Source organism: Schistocerca serialis, chromosome 7 (genome assembly GCF_023864345.2).
Source record: "Schistocerca serialis cubense isolate TAMUIC-IGC-003099 chromosome 7, iqSchSeri2.2, whole genome shotgun sequence".
NCBI classification, from domain to species: domain Eukaryota; kingdom Metazoa; phylum Arthropoda; class Insecta; order Orthoptera; family Acrididae; genus Schistocerca; species Schistocerca serialis.
In genome coordinates, this window is record NC_064644.1 from 377,729,295 (window position 1) to 377,745,808 (window position 16,514).

The 16,514-nt window shown below is 45.3% G+C and overlaps 1 protein-coding gene across 1 annotated transcript in view; it reads left to right on the plus strand.

Annotated features, from left to right (window-relative positions):
- LOC126413111 (myrosinase 1-like) overlaps positions 1 to 16,514 on the plus strand; it is a 195,770-nt gene that overhangs the window by 155,606 nt on the left and 23,650 nt on the right. The gene's annotated exons all lie outside the window — the stretch shown is intronic.

Below are 16,514 nucleotides of genomic sequence, written 5' to 3' on the forward strand. Positions count from 1 at the left end.
GGCCTTATTCCGATTATTGACAAACACCATCTGAATGAAGAAATAAGCACATTTTGTGAAGTATATTCAAAAATATATAACAACAACCAAAGCTTACTTTGATTCATTTTCAAATACCGTAGTACTTCCACTTCACTTACAAGCAGGTCCTTATGATGAAGAGGACCATCGCAAATGTTCTGTTTCTGTGTTGTTCACCTCCATCCGAAAAGGGGATCAGCAGAGAAAATATCTGCCTATTTAGGAATTAGTTATTCACGCGCACTGAAACCGGTTAATAGTTCAATTAATGTTGTTCTACTAGAGATGACTGAAGGCCTCAGCAGTAAAATTGTGGGTCACTCTTGGAAGACAGCTCGTTCGATTTCAGGTAAACTCCCCTAACATAGTTCTTGGCACGATTACTTAGAAATATGGGACAAACGCTTCCGCAAGTAGTCGACAGATTCATTCAGATAGAAATCGCTCTCAGATCGCAATCAGATGTGTCTCACATATTTTCCCCAGATTACTTATTTAATAAGAACAATATACCTCTCATAATCGTCCAATGCAGCTGCTGATCAGATCACCCGATAAACATTTAGTAGCACTTTAGGTGAATTTGTGTATGAGATAAACTGTATCAGAAAGCAAAGAAAAATCCCGTCTCTTTATCTCCAGGAAAATCTTTGATAATGGTCTTGTCTCTTGAAAGACTCGATGAAGTGATGGAAGTTTTCAGCTAGATTGACATATAGCAATAATTTGGTACTCTGGTCGGCAGAAACAGATTTTTCACTTTAGTGGAAGTAGTTCTTCATAAGAATGGACACGTTGCTCTAGATAAGAGTACACATTGAAAGATAATCATGTGAATTCATCATAGTGGTATCGTAAGTGGACTGAGCGCTGGCAAACCCAGCAGTTTCGTTACCCCTCTACAGCTGCCGTAGCTTACTGATACTGAATGGATTAGAGCTTAAGGCACTCCATAGTATGCCTGATGCGACCTGTAGAATTTAACTTTGGTGAACGGGTAGCATCACGTTGTTCTCCAAATCGTACTTTCGTTTAGTTCAGGAACTTATGAACATATTTAAAAAAAAGGAAAATCTCCGTTTTCAACCCCCTCCGACCTATTCCACAGGTCGAAAATACACTGAGGAGCGAGCACGCAGAAGTGCCGCAACATTACGTGGCATGCACCCGACTCATGTCTGAAGTAGTGCTGAAGGGAACTGACGCCATGAATCCTGCAGGGCCATAAATAAATCCGTAAGAGTGCGAGGGGGTGGAGATCTCTTCTGAACAGCACGTTGCAAGGCATCCGAAATGTGCTCAATAATGTTCATGTCTGGGGAGTTTGGTGGCCATTGGAAATGCTTAAGCTCAGAAGCGTGTTCCTGGAGCAACTATGTAGCAATTCTGGGCGTGTGAGGTGTCGCAGTGACCTGCTGGAATTGCCAAAGTCCGTCGGAATGCACAATGGATTCGAATGGTTGCAGGTGACCAGACAGGACGCTTACGTACGTGTCACTTGTCAGAGTCGTATCTAGCCGTGTCAGGGGTCCCATGCCACTCTAGCTGCACGCGACCCACACCATTACAGAACCGCTACCGGCTTCAACAGCCCCCTAATGACATGTAGGCTCCGTGGATTCATGACGTTGTCTCCATAACCGTAGGCATCCATCCATTCGACACAATTTGAAAAGAGACTCGTCCGACCAGGCAACATGTTTCCAGTCATCAACAGCCCAGTGTCGGTGTTGACGGGCCCAGGCGATACGTAAAGCTTTCTGTCATGCAGTCATCAAGGGTACACGAATGGGCCTTCGGCTCCAAAAGCCCATGTCGATGATGTTTCGTTGAATGGTTTTCACGTTGACACTTACTCATGGCCATCATTTATTTCTACAGAATTTTGCAGGGTTGCACTTCTGTCACATTGAACGATTCTCTTCGGTCGTCGTTGGTCCCGTTCTTGCACGATGTTTTCCCGACCGCAGGGATATCGGGGATTTGATGTTTTACCGGATTCCAGATATTCATGGTACAGTCGTGAAATGGTCGTAAGGGAAAATCATGACTTCATGGCTGCATTGGAGATGCTGTGTCCCATCGCTCGTGCACTGACTATAACACCGCGTTCAAACTTACTTAAATGTTGAAAACCTGCCTTTGTAGCAGCAGTAACCGATCTAATAACTGTGCCAGACACTTGTTGTGTTATAGAGGCGCTGCCGACAACGGCGCCGCATTCTGCTGCTTGCATATCTCTGTAATCTCTGTACTTGAATATGTAAGTCTATACCAGTTTCTTTGGTGCTTCAGGGTAATTCGATGAAAGCGAATTTCATGATATTAGCTGGATTAGATATACAGGGTGAAGCGAAATTTGCGGACTCGGACTTCGTCAGTAGTTAAAATCTAATTACTGATGACGGCTGTGGCACGATTGTTTTATGCATCGCCCCTGCAAGATGTGATTTTAGTGTATTTGTGCTTCTGATGAAGGTATATTTAGATATACCGAAACCATGGTCAAGGATTTCAATAAATCTTTATTCTGCAACTGTTTGGCTGTTATCATTTACCGTGCAGATTTTCAACAGTTGCAGCTGAAGTCATGTTTAAAGTTCTAAATTTAGGATACATGTGACATAAGAAACGGTATACATTACAGTACGAAATGTCAGAACGAAATTAGCAAGTAAAAAAAAATGCGCCCCAACCGAAGGTTGAACCCTCGACCTCCTGCATGCTAACACAAAACTGTATCCAATGCACCAACTGCAAAGCACAAGCAAAAATGTGCTGTCAGAGGTAGTTACCATTCATGTGGTTAGAGTGTTGCCAGATTGCCTCTTTTTAACTTCCTTTTTCTGCCAGATGAACTCGCCGGGCGAAATTTTGTGAAAGACATTTTTTTTATTGCTGCCGTGTGAGGAGTCGCGCTGCGAAGTCCGAGTCCGCGAATTTCGCTTCACCCTGTGGACTTAGTTCCCAACAGTCGGACCTCGACTCGCGCCCTATTTTCGATACTTGCATACCGGGACAAACCTAATATGTATGTCCGTAGCTTGTAGTCTATTGGCGAGGGTTGCTGGTGTGTCATAATTAAAATACTTAAAAACGTAAAGTATCTTGTGCAAATGGTCATTCACTATATACAGGGTGGTCCATTGATGGTGACCGAGCCAAATATCTCACGAAATAAGTATCAAACGAAAAAACTACAAAGAACGAAACACGTCTAGCTTGAGGGGGGAAACCAGATGGCGCTATGGTTGGCCCGCTAGATGGCGCTGCCATTGGTCAAACGGATATCAACTGCGTTTTTTTTTTAATAACAATCCCCATTTTTGTTACTTATTCGTGTAGTACGTAAAGAAATATGAATTTTTTAGTTGGACCACTTTTTCCGCTTTGTGATAGATGGCGCAGTAATAGTCACAAACGTATAAGTACGTGGTATCATGTAACATTCCACCAGTGCGGACGGTATACTCCTAGCTCACTCATTTGTTACATAGTTTAATTCTTAATTTCTTTGCGTGTTTTTGGTACTTGCATTGTTTAATTCATAAATTTCGGGCGTATTATAGTATCTGAGAGTGTAGTATCGCGTTTTAGTACCTGAATAGTGTAATTTCGCTTAGTCTCCTTCCGCCGCCGAGCAGTGTCAGCAGTGCGCAAGTAGCAGCATTACTGCATTTACTAGGCAATCTTGTATTTTAATAACCGTTTAAATTTTGTCGATTTGTTTGCGCTCTCTGTAGATTAGTTCAGACATTCTTTGCAAAACAGTTTTTAGCATGGATAGGGACTGCAACTGCTGTGTTCGGATGCAGGCTGAGTTGGCATCCCTTCGCTCCCAGCTTCAGGCAGTGTTGGCTTCGGTCACACAGCTTGAGGCTGTTGCCAATGGGCATCACTGTGGGGGTCCGGATGGGGGTTTGTCAGGGACTGCCAGCTCGTCCCACGCATCCCCTGATCGGACTAAGACTGTGGTTGCCCGGGATACTGCCCGCATTGAGGCTGATTCCTCACCTGTGGTAGAGTGGGAGGTCGTTTCAAGGTGTGGCAGGGGGCGAAAGACATTCCGGAGGGCTGAACGGAAAGCCCCTCCAGTTTGTCTGACGAACCGGTTTCAGGCTCTGTCTCAGGCTGATACTGATCTTCGGCCTGACACGGCTGCTTGTCCTGTTCCAGAGGTTGCCCCTCAGTCTGCAAGATCCGGGCAGTTGCAGAGGGTGGGCTTACTGGTAGTTGGGAGCTCCAACGTCAGGCGCGTAATGGGGCCCCTTAGGGAAATGGCAGCAAGAGAGGGGAAGAAAACCAATGTGCACTCCGTGTGCATACCGGGGGGAGTCATTCCAGATGTGGAAAGGGTCCTTCCGGATGCCATGAAGGGTACAGGGTGCACCCATCTGCAGGTGGTCGCTCATGCGGCACCAATGATGTGTGTCGCTATGGATCGGAGGAAATCCTCTCTGGCTTCCGGCGGCTATCTGATTTGCTGAAGACTGCCAGTCTCGCTAGCGGGATGAAAGCAGAGCTCACCATCTGCAGCATCGTCGACAGGACTGACTGCGGACCTTTGGTACAGAGCCGAGTTGAGGGTCTGAATCAGAGGCTGAGACGGTTCTGCGACCGTGTGGGCTGCAGATTCCTCGACTTGCGCCATAGGGTGGTGGGGTTTCGGGTTCCGCTGGATAGATCAGGAGTCCACTACACGCAACAAGCGGCTACACGGGTAGCAGGGGTTGTGTGGCGTGGGCTGGGCGGTTTTTTAGGTTAGATGGCCTTGGGCAAGTACAGAAAGGGCAACAGCCTCAACGGGTGCGGGGCAAAGTCAGGACATGCGGGGACCAAGCAGCAATCGGTATTGTAATTGTCAACTGTCGAAGCTGCGTTGGTAAAGTACCGGAAGTTCAAGCGCTGATAGAAAGCACCGAAGCTGAAATCGTTATAGGTACAGAAAGCTGTCTTAACCAGAGATAAATTCTGCCGAAATTTTTACAAAGGTACAGACGGTGTTTAGAAAGAATAGATTGCATGCAACCAGTGGTGGAGTGTTAGTAGTAGTTTATCCTGTAGTGAAGTAGTAGTGGATAGTTCCTGTGACTTATTATGGGTGGAGGTTACACTAAACAACCGAACTAGGTTAATAATTGGCTCCTTTTACCGACCTCCCGACTCAGCAGCATTAGTGGCAGAACAACTGAGAGAAAATTTGGAATACATTTCACATAAATTTTCTGAGCATGTTATAGTCTTAGGTGGAGATTTCAATTTACCAGATATAGACTGGGACACTCAGATGTTTAGGACGGGTGGTAGGGACAGAGCATCGAGTGACATTATACTGAGTGCACTATCCGAAAATTACCTCGAGCAATTAAACAGAGAACCGACTCGTGGAGATAACATCTTGGACCTACTGATAACAAACAGACCCGAACTTTTCGATTCTGTATGTACAGAACAGGGAATCAGTGATCATAAGGCCGTTGCAGCATCCCTGAATATGGAAGTTAATAGGAATATAAAAAAAGGGAGGATGGTTTATCTGTTTAGCAAGAGTAATAGAAGGCAGATTTCAGACTACCTAACAGATCAAAACGAAAATTTCTGTTCCGACACTGACAATGTTGAGTGTTTATGGAAAAAGTTCAAGGCAATCGTAAAATGCGTTTTAGACAGGTACGTGCCGAGTAAAACTGTGAGAGATGGGAAAAACCCACCGTGGTACAACAACAATGTTAGGAAACTACTGCGAAAGCAAAGAGAGCTCCACTCCAAGTTTAAACGCAGCCAAAACCTCTCAGACAAACAGAAGCTAAACGATGTCAAAGTTAGCGTAAGGAGGGCTATGCGTGAAGCGTTCATTGAATTCGAAAGTAAAATTCTGTGTACCGACTTGACAGAAAATCCTAGGAAGTTCTGGTTTCACAGAGGAAGACCGCACTGCAGTTCCTTCTCTAAATCCTCGCACAAACGAAAAAATGGCTGACATCGAAATAAGTGTCCAAGGAATAGAAAAGCAACTGGAATCACTCAATAGAGGAAAGTCCACTGGACCTGACGGGATACCAACTCGATTCTACAAAGAGTACGCGAAAGAACTTGCCCCCCTTTCAAGAGCCGTGTACCGCAAGTCTCTAGAGGAACGGAGAGTTCCAAATGATTGGAAAAGAGCACAGATAGTCCCAGTCTTCAAGAAGGGTCGTCGAGTAGATGCGCAAAACTATAGACCTATATCTCTGACGTCGATCTCTTGTAGAATTTTAGAACATGTTTTTTGCTCGCGTATCATGTCATTTCTGGAAACCCAGAATCTACTATGTAGGAATCAACATGGATTCCGGAAACAGCGATCGTGTGAGACCCAACTCGCCTTATTTGTTCATGAGACCCAGAAAATATTAGATACAGGCTCCGAGGTAGATGCTATTTTTCTTGACTTCCGGAAGGCGTTCGATACAGTTCCGCACTGTCGCCTGATAAACAAAGTAAGAGCCTACGGAATATCAGACCAGCTGTGTGGCTGGATTGAAGAGTTTTTAGCAAACAGAACACAGCATGTTGTTATCAATGGAGAGACGTCTGCAGACGTTAAAGTAACCTCTGGCGTGCCACAGGGGAGTGTTATGGGACCATTGCTTTTCACAATATATATAAATGACTTAGTAGATAGTGTCGGAAGTTCCATGCGGCTTTTCGCGGATGATGCTGTAGTATACAGAGAAGTTGCAGCATTAGAAAATTGTAGTGAAATGCAGGAAGATCTGCAGCGGATAGGCACTTGGTGCAGGGAGTGGCAACTGACCCTTAACATAGACAAATGTAATGTATTGCGAATACATAGAAAGAAGGGTCCTTTATTGTATGATTATATGATAGCGGAACAAACACTGGTAGCAGTTACTTCTGTAAAATATCTGGGAGTATGCGTGCGGAACGATTTGAAGTGGAATGATCATATAAAATTAATTGTTGGTAAGGCGGGTACCAGGTTGAGATTCATTGGGAGAGTGCTTAGAAAATGTAGTCCATCAACAAAGGAGGTGGCTTACAAAACACTCGTTCGACCTATACTTGAGTATTGCTCATCAGTGTGGGATCCGTACCAGATCGGTCTGACGGAGGAGATAGAGAAGATCCAAAGAAGAGCGGCGCGTTTCGTCACAGGGTTATTTGGTAACCGTGATAGCGTTACGGAGATGTTTAATAAACTCAAGTGGCAGACTCTGCAAGAGAGGCGCTCTGCATCGCGGTGTGGCTTGCTCGCCAGGTTTCGAGAGGGTGCGTTTCTGGATGAGGTATCGAATATATTGCTTCTCCTTACTTATACCTCCCGAGGAGATCACGAATGTAAAATTAGAGAGATTAGAGCGTGCACGGAGGCTTTCAGACAGTCGTTCTTCCCGCGAACCATACGCGACTGGAACAGGAAAGGGAGGTAATGACAGTGGCACGTAAAGTGCCCTCCGCCACACACCGTTGGGTGGCTTGCGGAGTATCAATGTAGATGTAGATGTAGATGTATTTGCTTCGTGATACATTACCCGTGTTAAAAAGGCCCTTTACCAATTGCGGAAAAGGTCGATATCGTGTTGATGTATGACTACTGTGATCAAAATCAACGGGCGTGTGCTATGTATGCTGCTCGGTATCCTGGACGACATTATCCAAGTGTCCGGACCGTTCGGCGGATAGTTACGTTATTTAAGGAAACAGGAAGTGTTCAGCCACATGTGAAACGTCAACCTTGACCTGCAAAAATGATGATGTCCAAGTAGGTGTTTTAGCTGCTCTCGCGGCTAATCCGCACATCAGTAGCAGACAAATTGCGCGAGAATCGGGAATCTCAAAAACGTCGGTGCTGAGAATGCTACATCTACATCGATTGCACCCATACCATATTTCTGTGCATCAGGAATTGCTTGGCGACGACTTGGAACGTCGTGTACAGTTCTGCCACTGGGCACAAGAGAAATTACGGGACGATGACAGATTTTTTGCACGCGTTCTATTTAGCGACGAAGCGTCGATCACCAACAGCGGTAACGTAAACCGGCATAATATGCACTATTGGGCAACGGAAAATCCACGATGGCTGCGACAAGTGAAACATCAGCGACTTTGGCGGGTTAATGTATGGTGCGGCATTATGGGAGGAAAGGTAATTGGCCCCCATTTAATCGATGGCGATCTAAATGGTGCAATGTACGCTGATTTCCTACGTAATGTTCTACCGATGTTACTACAAGATGTTTCACTGTATGACAGAATGGCGATGTACTTGCAAAATGATGGATGTCGGGCACATAGCTCGCGTACGGTTGAAGCGGTGTTGAATATCATATTTCATGACAGATGGATTCGTCGTCGAAGCAACATACCTTGGTCCGCACGTTCACCGGATCTGACGTCCCCGGATTTCTTTCTGTGGGGAAAGTTGAAGGATATTTGCCATCGTGATCCACCGACAACGCCTGACAACATGCGTCAGCGCATTGTCAATGCATGTGCGAACATTACGGAAGGCGAACTACTCGCTGCTGAGAGGAATGTCGTTACACGTACTGCCAAATGCATTGAGGTTGACAGACGTGATTTTGAGCATTTATTGCATTAATGTGGCATTTACAGGTAATCACGTTCTAACAGCATGCGTTCTGAGAAATGATAAGTTCCCAGAGGTACATGTATCACATTGGAACAACCGTAATAAAATGTTCAAACGTACCCACGTTCTGTATTTTAATTTAAAAAACCTACGTGTTACCAACTGTTCATCTAAAATTGTGACCCATATGTTTGTGACTATTACAGCGCCATCTATCGCAAAGCGAAAAAAGTGGTCCAACTAAAGCATTCATATCTTTTTACGTACTACACGAATATGTAATAAAAAATGGGGGTTCCTATTTTAAAAAAACGCAGGTGATATCCGTTAGACCTATGGCAGCGCCATCTAGCGGGCCAACCATAGCGCCATCTGGTTTCCCCCTTCAAGATAGACAAGTCTCGTTCATTGTAGTTTTTTTCGTTTGACGCTTATTTCGTGTGATATTTGGCCCGGTCAGGATCAGTGGACCACCCTGTATATCGCTCATAGTTGCTTGTTACGTCACACGAAACACGGTACACAGAAGCACACCACATGTTTTTAGCAAGTAAAACAGATCGCTCCTTCGGTGTTTTCAAAATGAGAAAATTCAGTGAAATCCTTCTGTTGAGAAGTGGCACGGTGATACCGTCGCTTGAGAGGTGCCACATGAGGACACATCAAGTCCATGACGCACGATTGTGCCGTTAGAGCTCACTCAGCTACCACCAGTCGTGACCTGAAGTCATATCCGATGGTTTCCCACTACATAAAACCAGAAGTAGCATCGCTGTGCGCCTTCACAGCATTGGAGGAGTGAAACCTCTGCCCAGCAGTTCGCCGCCATCGATGTTCATTCCTGGTAGTGCAAAACTGTAATTCATCTCTGAAAGCAGCGCTATGACATTCATTAGCCGTCCATGCTTCCCCGTCACGGCACCACTCCAAACGCAGCCGTTTCTGTTATCGTATTAACGGTAGCGTAAGCATGGGACATCAATTCTCAATCTGGCTGCTACTAGTCTCTGACCAATGGTGCGCGATGACGCCGATTGTTGCGAGATTGTTGCTCTTGGACGGCGGACGCAGATGTGAAGGGGTTATGATATGCTTGGTGCACAATACGGCTGACCCCCCTTGTGGTGATCACACGTGCTTCGCCCTAACCTGTATGTCCGCCCCCCGCGTTCGAATGCAGTCCAACATCAGGCTACTGTCATCCGCATCCGAATGCCCCACAGATTCGGATACTGCACGATTCGACCAGCTGAGCAAATGGAGACCCACAGTGACGCTCCTTTCAAAGCCTACACGAGTATGGCCACGAGCAACAGTAATACACTTGACAGTCGTTCAACCTGTCACAAGTAATTGAGACTCGAATCATTTACATTTCCGTCGATGCTGTGTACGTGTTCGAAGAGACATTCATGTCCGACCACGTTTCCCGGACGCTTGACACTTTCATATCAGAGAGTATATATGGTTACGGTCAGATACGCTAAGATTATGTTCGCAAGACATAGCATGGGAGCCAGTCACCTGCACTGCCAGTAAGAGGTGTAATCACACAAGGTGGTTCATGTCCGACGTTTTGCCGGTAGCTAAACGGGATCCAGTACTCCAGTAAGTAGGCTGCGATCACCGCATGACGCCACGCCCTTTGCTCCGACACTGTGGTAGCTAGCGACCTCGTTTTAACGAGAATAAACTGGAAGAGTGATGAATGGCTTTGAAAAAAATGTGAATGTAAAATTTTTAAATGTTGTCACAATCTACTCGTTAAACAATATAATCTTAGTTTGAAGGTATAGCGTAATAAGTCAAGCATTACGCAGTTAGAAACATTGTACGTGCCCGAGGCACCGTAACTCAGGCACGAAAATTGTACAGACTTCGTTCATTCAGTATTACGGATTGAGAGGGCTTAGTGACTTCCAACACACTTTACACATAATTTCAGATATTTTCAAATTTTTTTCTGTCTTACACCCCTCACAAAATAATGAAAAGAAAGAAGTTTATTTACATTTTCACTGCTCATACAGGATAACTTCAGTAACAGGCATAACTTTAAATTTTATTACTTATTTAACAAATCTTTTCATGGACTACGCACATACACTACTTAATCTACCTGCAAAATTATGTCACGGTACGACACATAGTTCTGGAGATATGGCATGATAGACACTGAGATGAGGAAAAACTACTTTTTCTTGTAACAGAGAGCAAGTTGGCTGGCTGGTCATCAGTCCCCTAGAACTTAGAACTACTTAAACCTAACTATCCTAAGGACAGCACACAACACCCAGTCATCACGAGGCAGAGAAAATCCCTGACCCCGCCGGGAATCGAACCCGGGAACCCGGGCGTGGGAAGCGAGAACGCTACCGCACGACCACGAGCTGCGGACAGAGAGAAAGTTTCCCACACTGTACTCAATCAATGTTTGGTAATTAGAGTTCTATAAATCAGAGCTCGATTCATACAGAATGAAGGCTGGGAAGGTTAACTGGTGGTTTCTAAAGGCAACTACACAAATAACTGCATGCTTAACTAACGTCCACTCGGAAGTGCGCTCGCCAGTGCATGCTTCAGCGTGTGTAGGATAAATCTGCGTAACCATAAGGAGTGTACAAACAGCTTGATGAATGACCAAATTTCGACTACGGATGCTGGTGCAAGCGTTCAAGTGTGTGCATGTTTGAGCTTCTGTACCAGGAACAGGGACGCTTGTGCAAGCATTAGCCAGTGACTCGATTTGATTTAATTTTTATTTAGCGCTGTTAAATTACGTTTCCTACAAAGGTTGCACGGTAATGTACGACAAGCCAAGGAATATATTTTTACACGGAAGGAAAGAGAAGAAAGACAATAGTGCCGTGAGACTGTTTCTGAAGCATGTCTACTGCGAATAGTATGGGACTAAAATTTTTGTTTCCATTTCAGCTCCCTCCGCCACACACTACGTTTCGTCTTTTACTTTTTTCTAACAGAAGCAACAAGGCTGCCAAAGCCAGCGCATCGTCGTCAGAGCTCGACCATTTCTGATAAAGAAATGGATGCTTGTACAAGCATTATTGGGCCATGTGGGGATACGATGAATTTGTGCATGCTTGCACTTGCACGCTTTCGCTTGTGCGCTTCTCAGGCATGCAGTTTCATGTGTGACCGCTCCACCAGCACAGACTGCAACAGCCAGTTGCAGTACTGACGCCAAATCACAGTACCTGGTGAGCTGATGCCCCACAGTTCCTCTCTCTGAGTTGCGCTCACCGTTGTGAGCAAATGTTGCTGCTAGTCGGAAGTGCTAAATTACGCGGGGGTTCTGTCGGACTTATTTCTATGGTCGATCCCAACTGGTTTAGTTTCGCCTCAGCTAACACCGATATGCCATTTACCACGCTGTCTTTGTAAAACGTTAGTCTGGCCTAAAATAAACAATGAGAGTTGCAATTTTGCTATAGGTACTGTTCACTTTTCAGTAGCAGACAGGATGACAAGTATGTAAATCAAAAATATTCTTTTGGTTATCCACTCCTTCATTTACCGTCACTCAGTTTCTAGATGGCTCATTTTTAGGGTATCTAATAAGACTCTGATCGCATAGGTAAAGAACGATATCGTTATGACGTGACGCCCCATAGGTATACAACATACCTAATGTACAGCCGCGCGCGATTAGCCGAGCGGTCTAAGGCGCTGCAGTCATGGACTGTGCGGCTGGTCCCAGCGGAGATTCGAGTCCTCCCTCGGGCATGGGCGTGTGTGCTTCTCCTTAGGATAATTTAGGTTAAGTAGTGTGTAAGCTTAGGGACTGATGACCTTAGCAGTTAAGTCCCATATGATTTCACACACATCTGAATATTTTTGAACCTAATGTACAGGTAATGCGGGTATATCCTTAACTGGCCAAAGCTACTAGGAAAACTATCGTAGTATACTCTTACTTAAGATTTTCTACTGTAGCCTAAGGTAGTTTTACAGCTCAACTTCGGAGAATAGCAAGAACTGCCAGACAAGTGTGGGCCAGCGGTATTTATGGACACCACAGCGTTAGTGAGCGGGTCCACATGACAAGCGAGCAGCAGCGACCTCCCCGGGATCAAACTGCAGCCGTCGTATGGAGCTTGAGTATCTCCGATTTTACCTCCATATCGATAATCAGAGTGTGTGGAGAGTTCGAATCACTGTCAGATACTAAACACTTCATGTCTCCACTTCTCTCTTTCTCACAAACACTTCATGTCTCCACTTCTCTCTTTCTCACAAACTGCCGCTGTAGAACGGAACCGTATACAAGCCCTACAGCAGTGATTGGAATCAAATCGCACGCACATGTGATCACTCATACATAAAACCACTTCACACTGGTATTTGCCACCACATACACACCTATCTGTTATGTAAGAACAGTACTGCTATAAACTACTGATGAATCGAACTATGACTCTTATAAACCCAAGTACGAATCAAATATATATGCTTATTGGGAAATACACCAGGCAGCGTGTATGACGACTACACTCTTCAACAGACAGCCATGGCTGTCGTTGGCCATGGGCATAGGGTTACAAGTTTTTTCTCTATACATTTTCTACATCTGCATCATTCTGCACAGGCCACCGTATGGTGTTTGACGTAGGGCACCCTGTGCCACTACTAGTCATTTCAATTCTTATTCCACTCGCAAATAGAGCGATGGAAAACGACTACCTACACTACAGGACATTAAAATTGCTACACCACGAAGATGACTTGCTACGGGCGCGAAATTTAACTGACAGGAAGAAGATGCTGTGATATGCAAATGATTAGCTTTTCAGAACATTCACACAAGGTTGGCGCCCGTGGCGACACCTACAACGTGCTGACATGAGGAAAGCTTCCAATCGATTTCTCATCCACAAACAGCAGTTGACCGGCGTTTCCTGGTGAAACGTTGTTGTGATGCCTCGTGTAAGGAGGAGAAATGCGTACCATCACGTTTCCGACTTTGGTAAAGGTCGAATTGTAGCCTATCGCGATTGCGGTTTATCGTATCGCGACATTGCTGCTCGCGTTGGTCGAGATCCAATGACTGTTAGCAGAATATGGAATCGGTGGGTTCAGGAGAGTAATACGGAACGCCGTGCTAGATCCCAACGGCCTCGTATCAAAAATGGTTCAAATGGCTCTGAGCACTATGGGACTTAACATCTGTGGTCATCAGTCCCCTAGAACTTAGAACTACTTAAACCTAACTAACCTAAGGACATCACACACATCCATGCCCGAGGCAGCATTCGAACCTGCGACCGTAGCAGTCGCGCGGTTCCGGACTGAGCGCCTGAACCGCTAGACCACCGCGGCCGGCTACCTCGTATCACTAGCAGTCGATATGACAGGCTTTTTATCCGTATGGCTGTAACGGACCGTGCAGCCACGTCTCGATCCCTGAGTCAACAGATGGGGACGTTTAAGACAACAACCATCTGCACGAACGGTTCGACGACGTTTGCAGCAGCATGGACTATCAGCCCGGAGACCATGGCTGCGGTTACCCTTGACACTGCATCACAGACAGGAACGCCTGTGATGGTGTACTTAACGACGAACCTGGGTGCACGAATGGCAAAACGTCATTTTTTCGGATGAATCCAGGTGTTGTTTACAGCATCCTGATGGTCGCATCCGTGTTTGGCGACGTCGCGGTGAACGCATATTGGAAGCGTGTATTCGCCATCGCCATACTGTCGTATCACCGTGAGTGATGGTATGGCGTGTCATTAGTTAGACGTCACGGTCACCTCTTGTTCGCATTGACGGCACTTTGAACAGAGGACGTTACATTTCAAATGTGTTACGACCGGTGGCTCTACCCTTCATTCGATCCTTCGAAACCCTACATTTCAGCAAGATAATGGACGACCGCATGCTGCAGGTCCTGTACGGGCCTTTCTTGTACAGAAAATGTTCGACTGCTGTCCTGGCCAGCACATTCTCCAGATCTCTCACCAATTTAAAACGTCTAGTCAATGGTGGCCGAGCACCTGGCTCGTCACAATACGCCAGTCACTACTCATGATGAACTGTGGTATCGTGTTGAAGCTGCATGGGCAGCTGTACTGTACACGCCATCCAAGCTGTGTTTGACTCAATTCCCAGGCGTATCAAAGCCGTTATTACGGCCAGAGGTGGTTGTTCTGGGTACTGATTTCTCAGGATCTATGCACCCACACTGCGCGATAATATAATCACATGTCAGTTCTAGTATAATATATTTGTCCAATTAATACCCGTTTGTCATCTGCATCTTTTCTTGGTGTAGCAGTTTTAATGCCCAGTAGTGTATATGCCACCGTACGAGCCCTAATTTCTCTAACCTTCTCTTCATGGTCCTTACGCGAAATGTGCGTTGCCGGCAGCAGAATCTTTCTGCAGTCAGCCTCAAATGCCGGTTCTCTAAATTTTCTCAATAGTGCTCCTCGAAAAGAACGTCGTCTTCCCTCGAGGGATTCCCATTTGTGTATCTGAAGCATCTCCGTAATACTTGCATGTTGCTCGAATTTACTGGTTACGAATCTAGCAGCCCGCCTCTGAATTGCTGCAGCTTCAAATAATCCGATCTGGTGCGGATCCCAAAAACTCGAACAGTTCTCAACAATGAGTTGCATTCGTATCCTACATGCTGTGTCCTTTACAGATAGCCACACCTTCCTAATATTCTCTCAATAAAAATAAGTCGACCGTTTGCCTTCCATACTACAATCCTGGTATGCCCATTCCATTTTATATTGCTTTGCAACGTTATGCCTAGACATTTGACCGAATTGACTAATGCAGTACTCGAACGTTGTGGATTTGTTTTTCCTATTCATGTCCATCATCTTATATTTTTCTAGATTTAGAGCTACCTGCCATTCATCACACCAACTAGAAATTTTGTTTAAGTTATCTTGTATTCTTCTACAGTCACTCACGGTCGATTGATCTACACTGAGAGGTGCGACAGTAATGTTATGAAACTGGTTAGAAAGACTCGCTTACAAACATTTTTAACCAACTGCAATGGTGCCACGTTCAAAATAATTCCCTTGTGTCTATACACACTTACTCCACCGGTGTTTCCAGTGTTGGTAGCCTCTCTGAAACTCATCTTCCTGTATATCAGCAAAAGCCTTTGATACAGCTGTTTGAGAATGCCGAACTGTTGCAAAGTGGTGTTTTTCAACGACTAACTCACTAGGAACAAAATAAATGACTCTGGGTCATGTCGGCTGAATAAGGAGGTAGTGGTAGCACAGCAACTGACTTTGGCTTAAAAAACGTCCCACCAAACAATGCAATATGGGATGGTGCATTATCGTGATCCAGGATCAGTTGTTAGCCTTTTGTTGACGAACACAAGGGGCCCGTTTACAAAGTATTTAGGGAATTTCTTGGTAGTAATATCGATTTATTGTGTGGCCTAAAGGCAGCAACCCTCTGTACACAATACACGTGGAGTCAAACACACCAGCATTCATTGCCCCTTTGACTTCTACATGCTCCCTCTCTTTCGTCTTGGCGATTCTTGTAACGTAACCGCAAATATTGACGTTTCGTCTCGGAGTCGTCCTGGAAAACCCAACTTCATCACCAGTGATATCTATCTCGGTATAGTAATTTTGGGCTCTGTTCCACTTCTTCCTATAGATCAACAGTCACAGTCCGCCCTCGAACTTTTTATTACTGTGTGAGATTTTTGGGAACTATTTTGGCACAAAGTTTACTCATTCCCAGGTTCAAATGGTTCAAGTGGATCTGAGCACTATGGGTCTTAACATCTGAGGCCATCAGTCCCCTAGAACTTAGAACTACTTAAACCTAACTAACCTAAGGACATCACACACATCCATACCCGAGGCAGGATTCGAACCTGCGACCG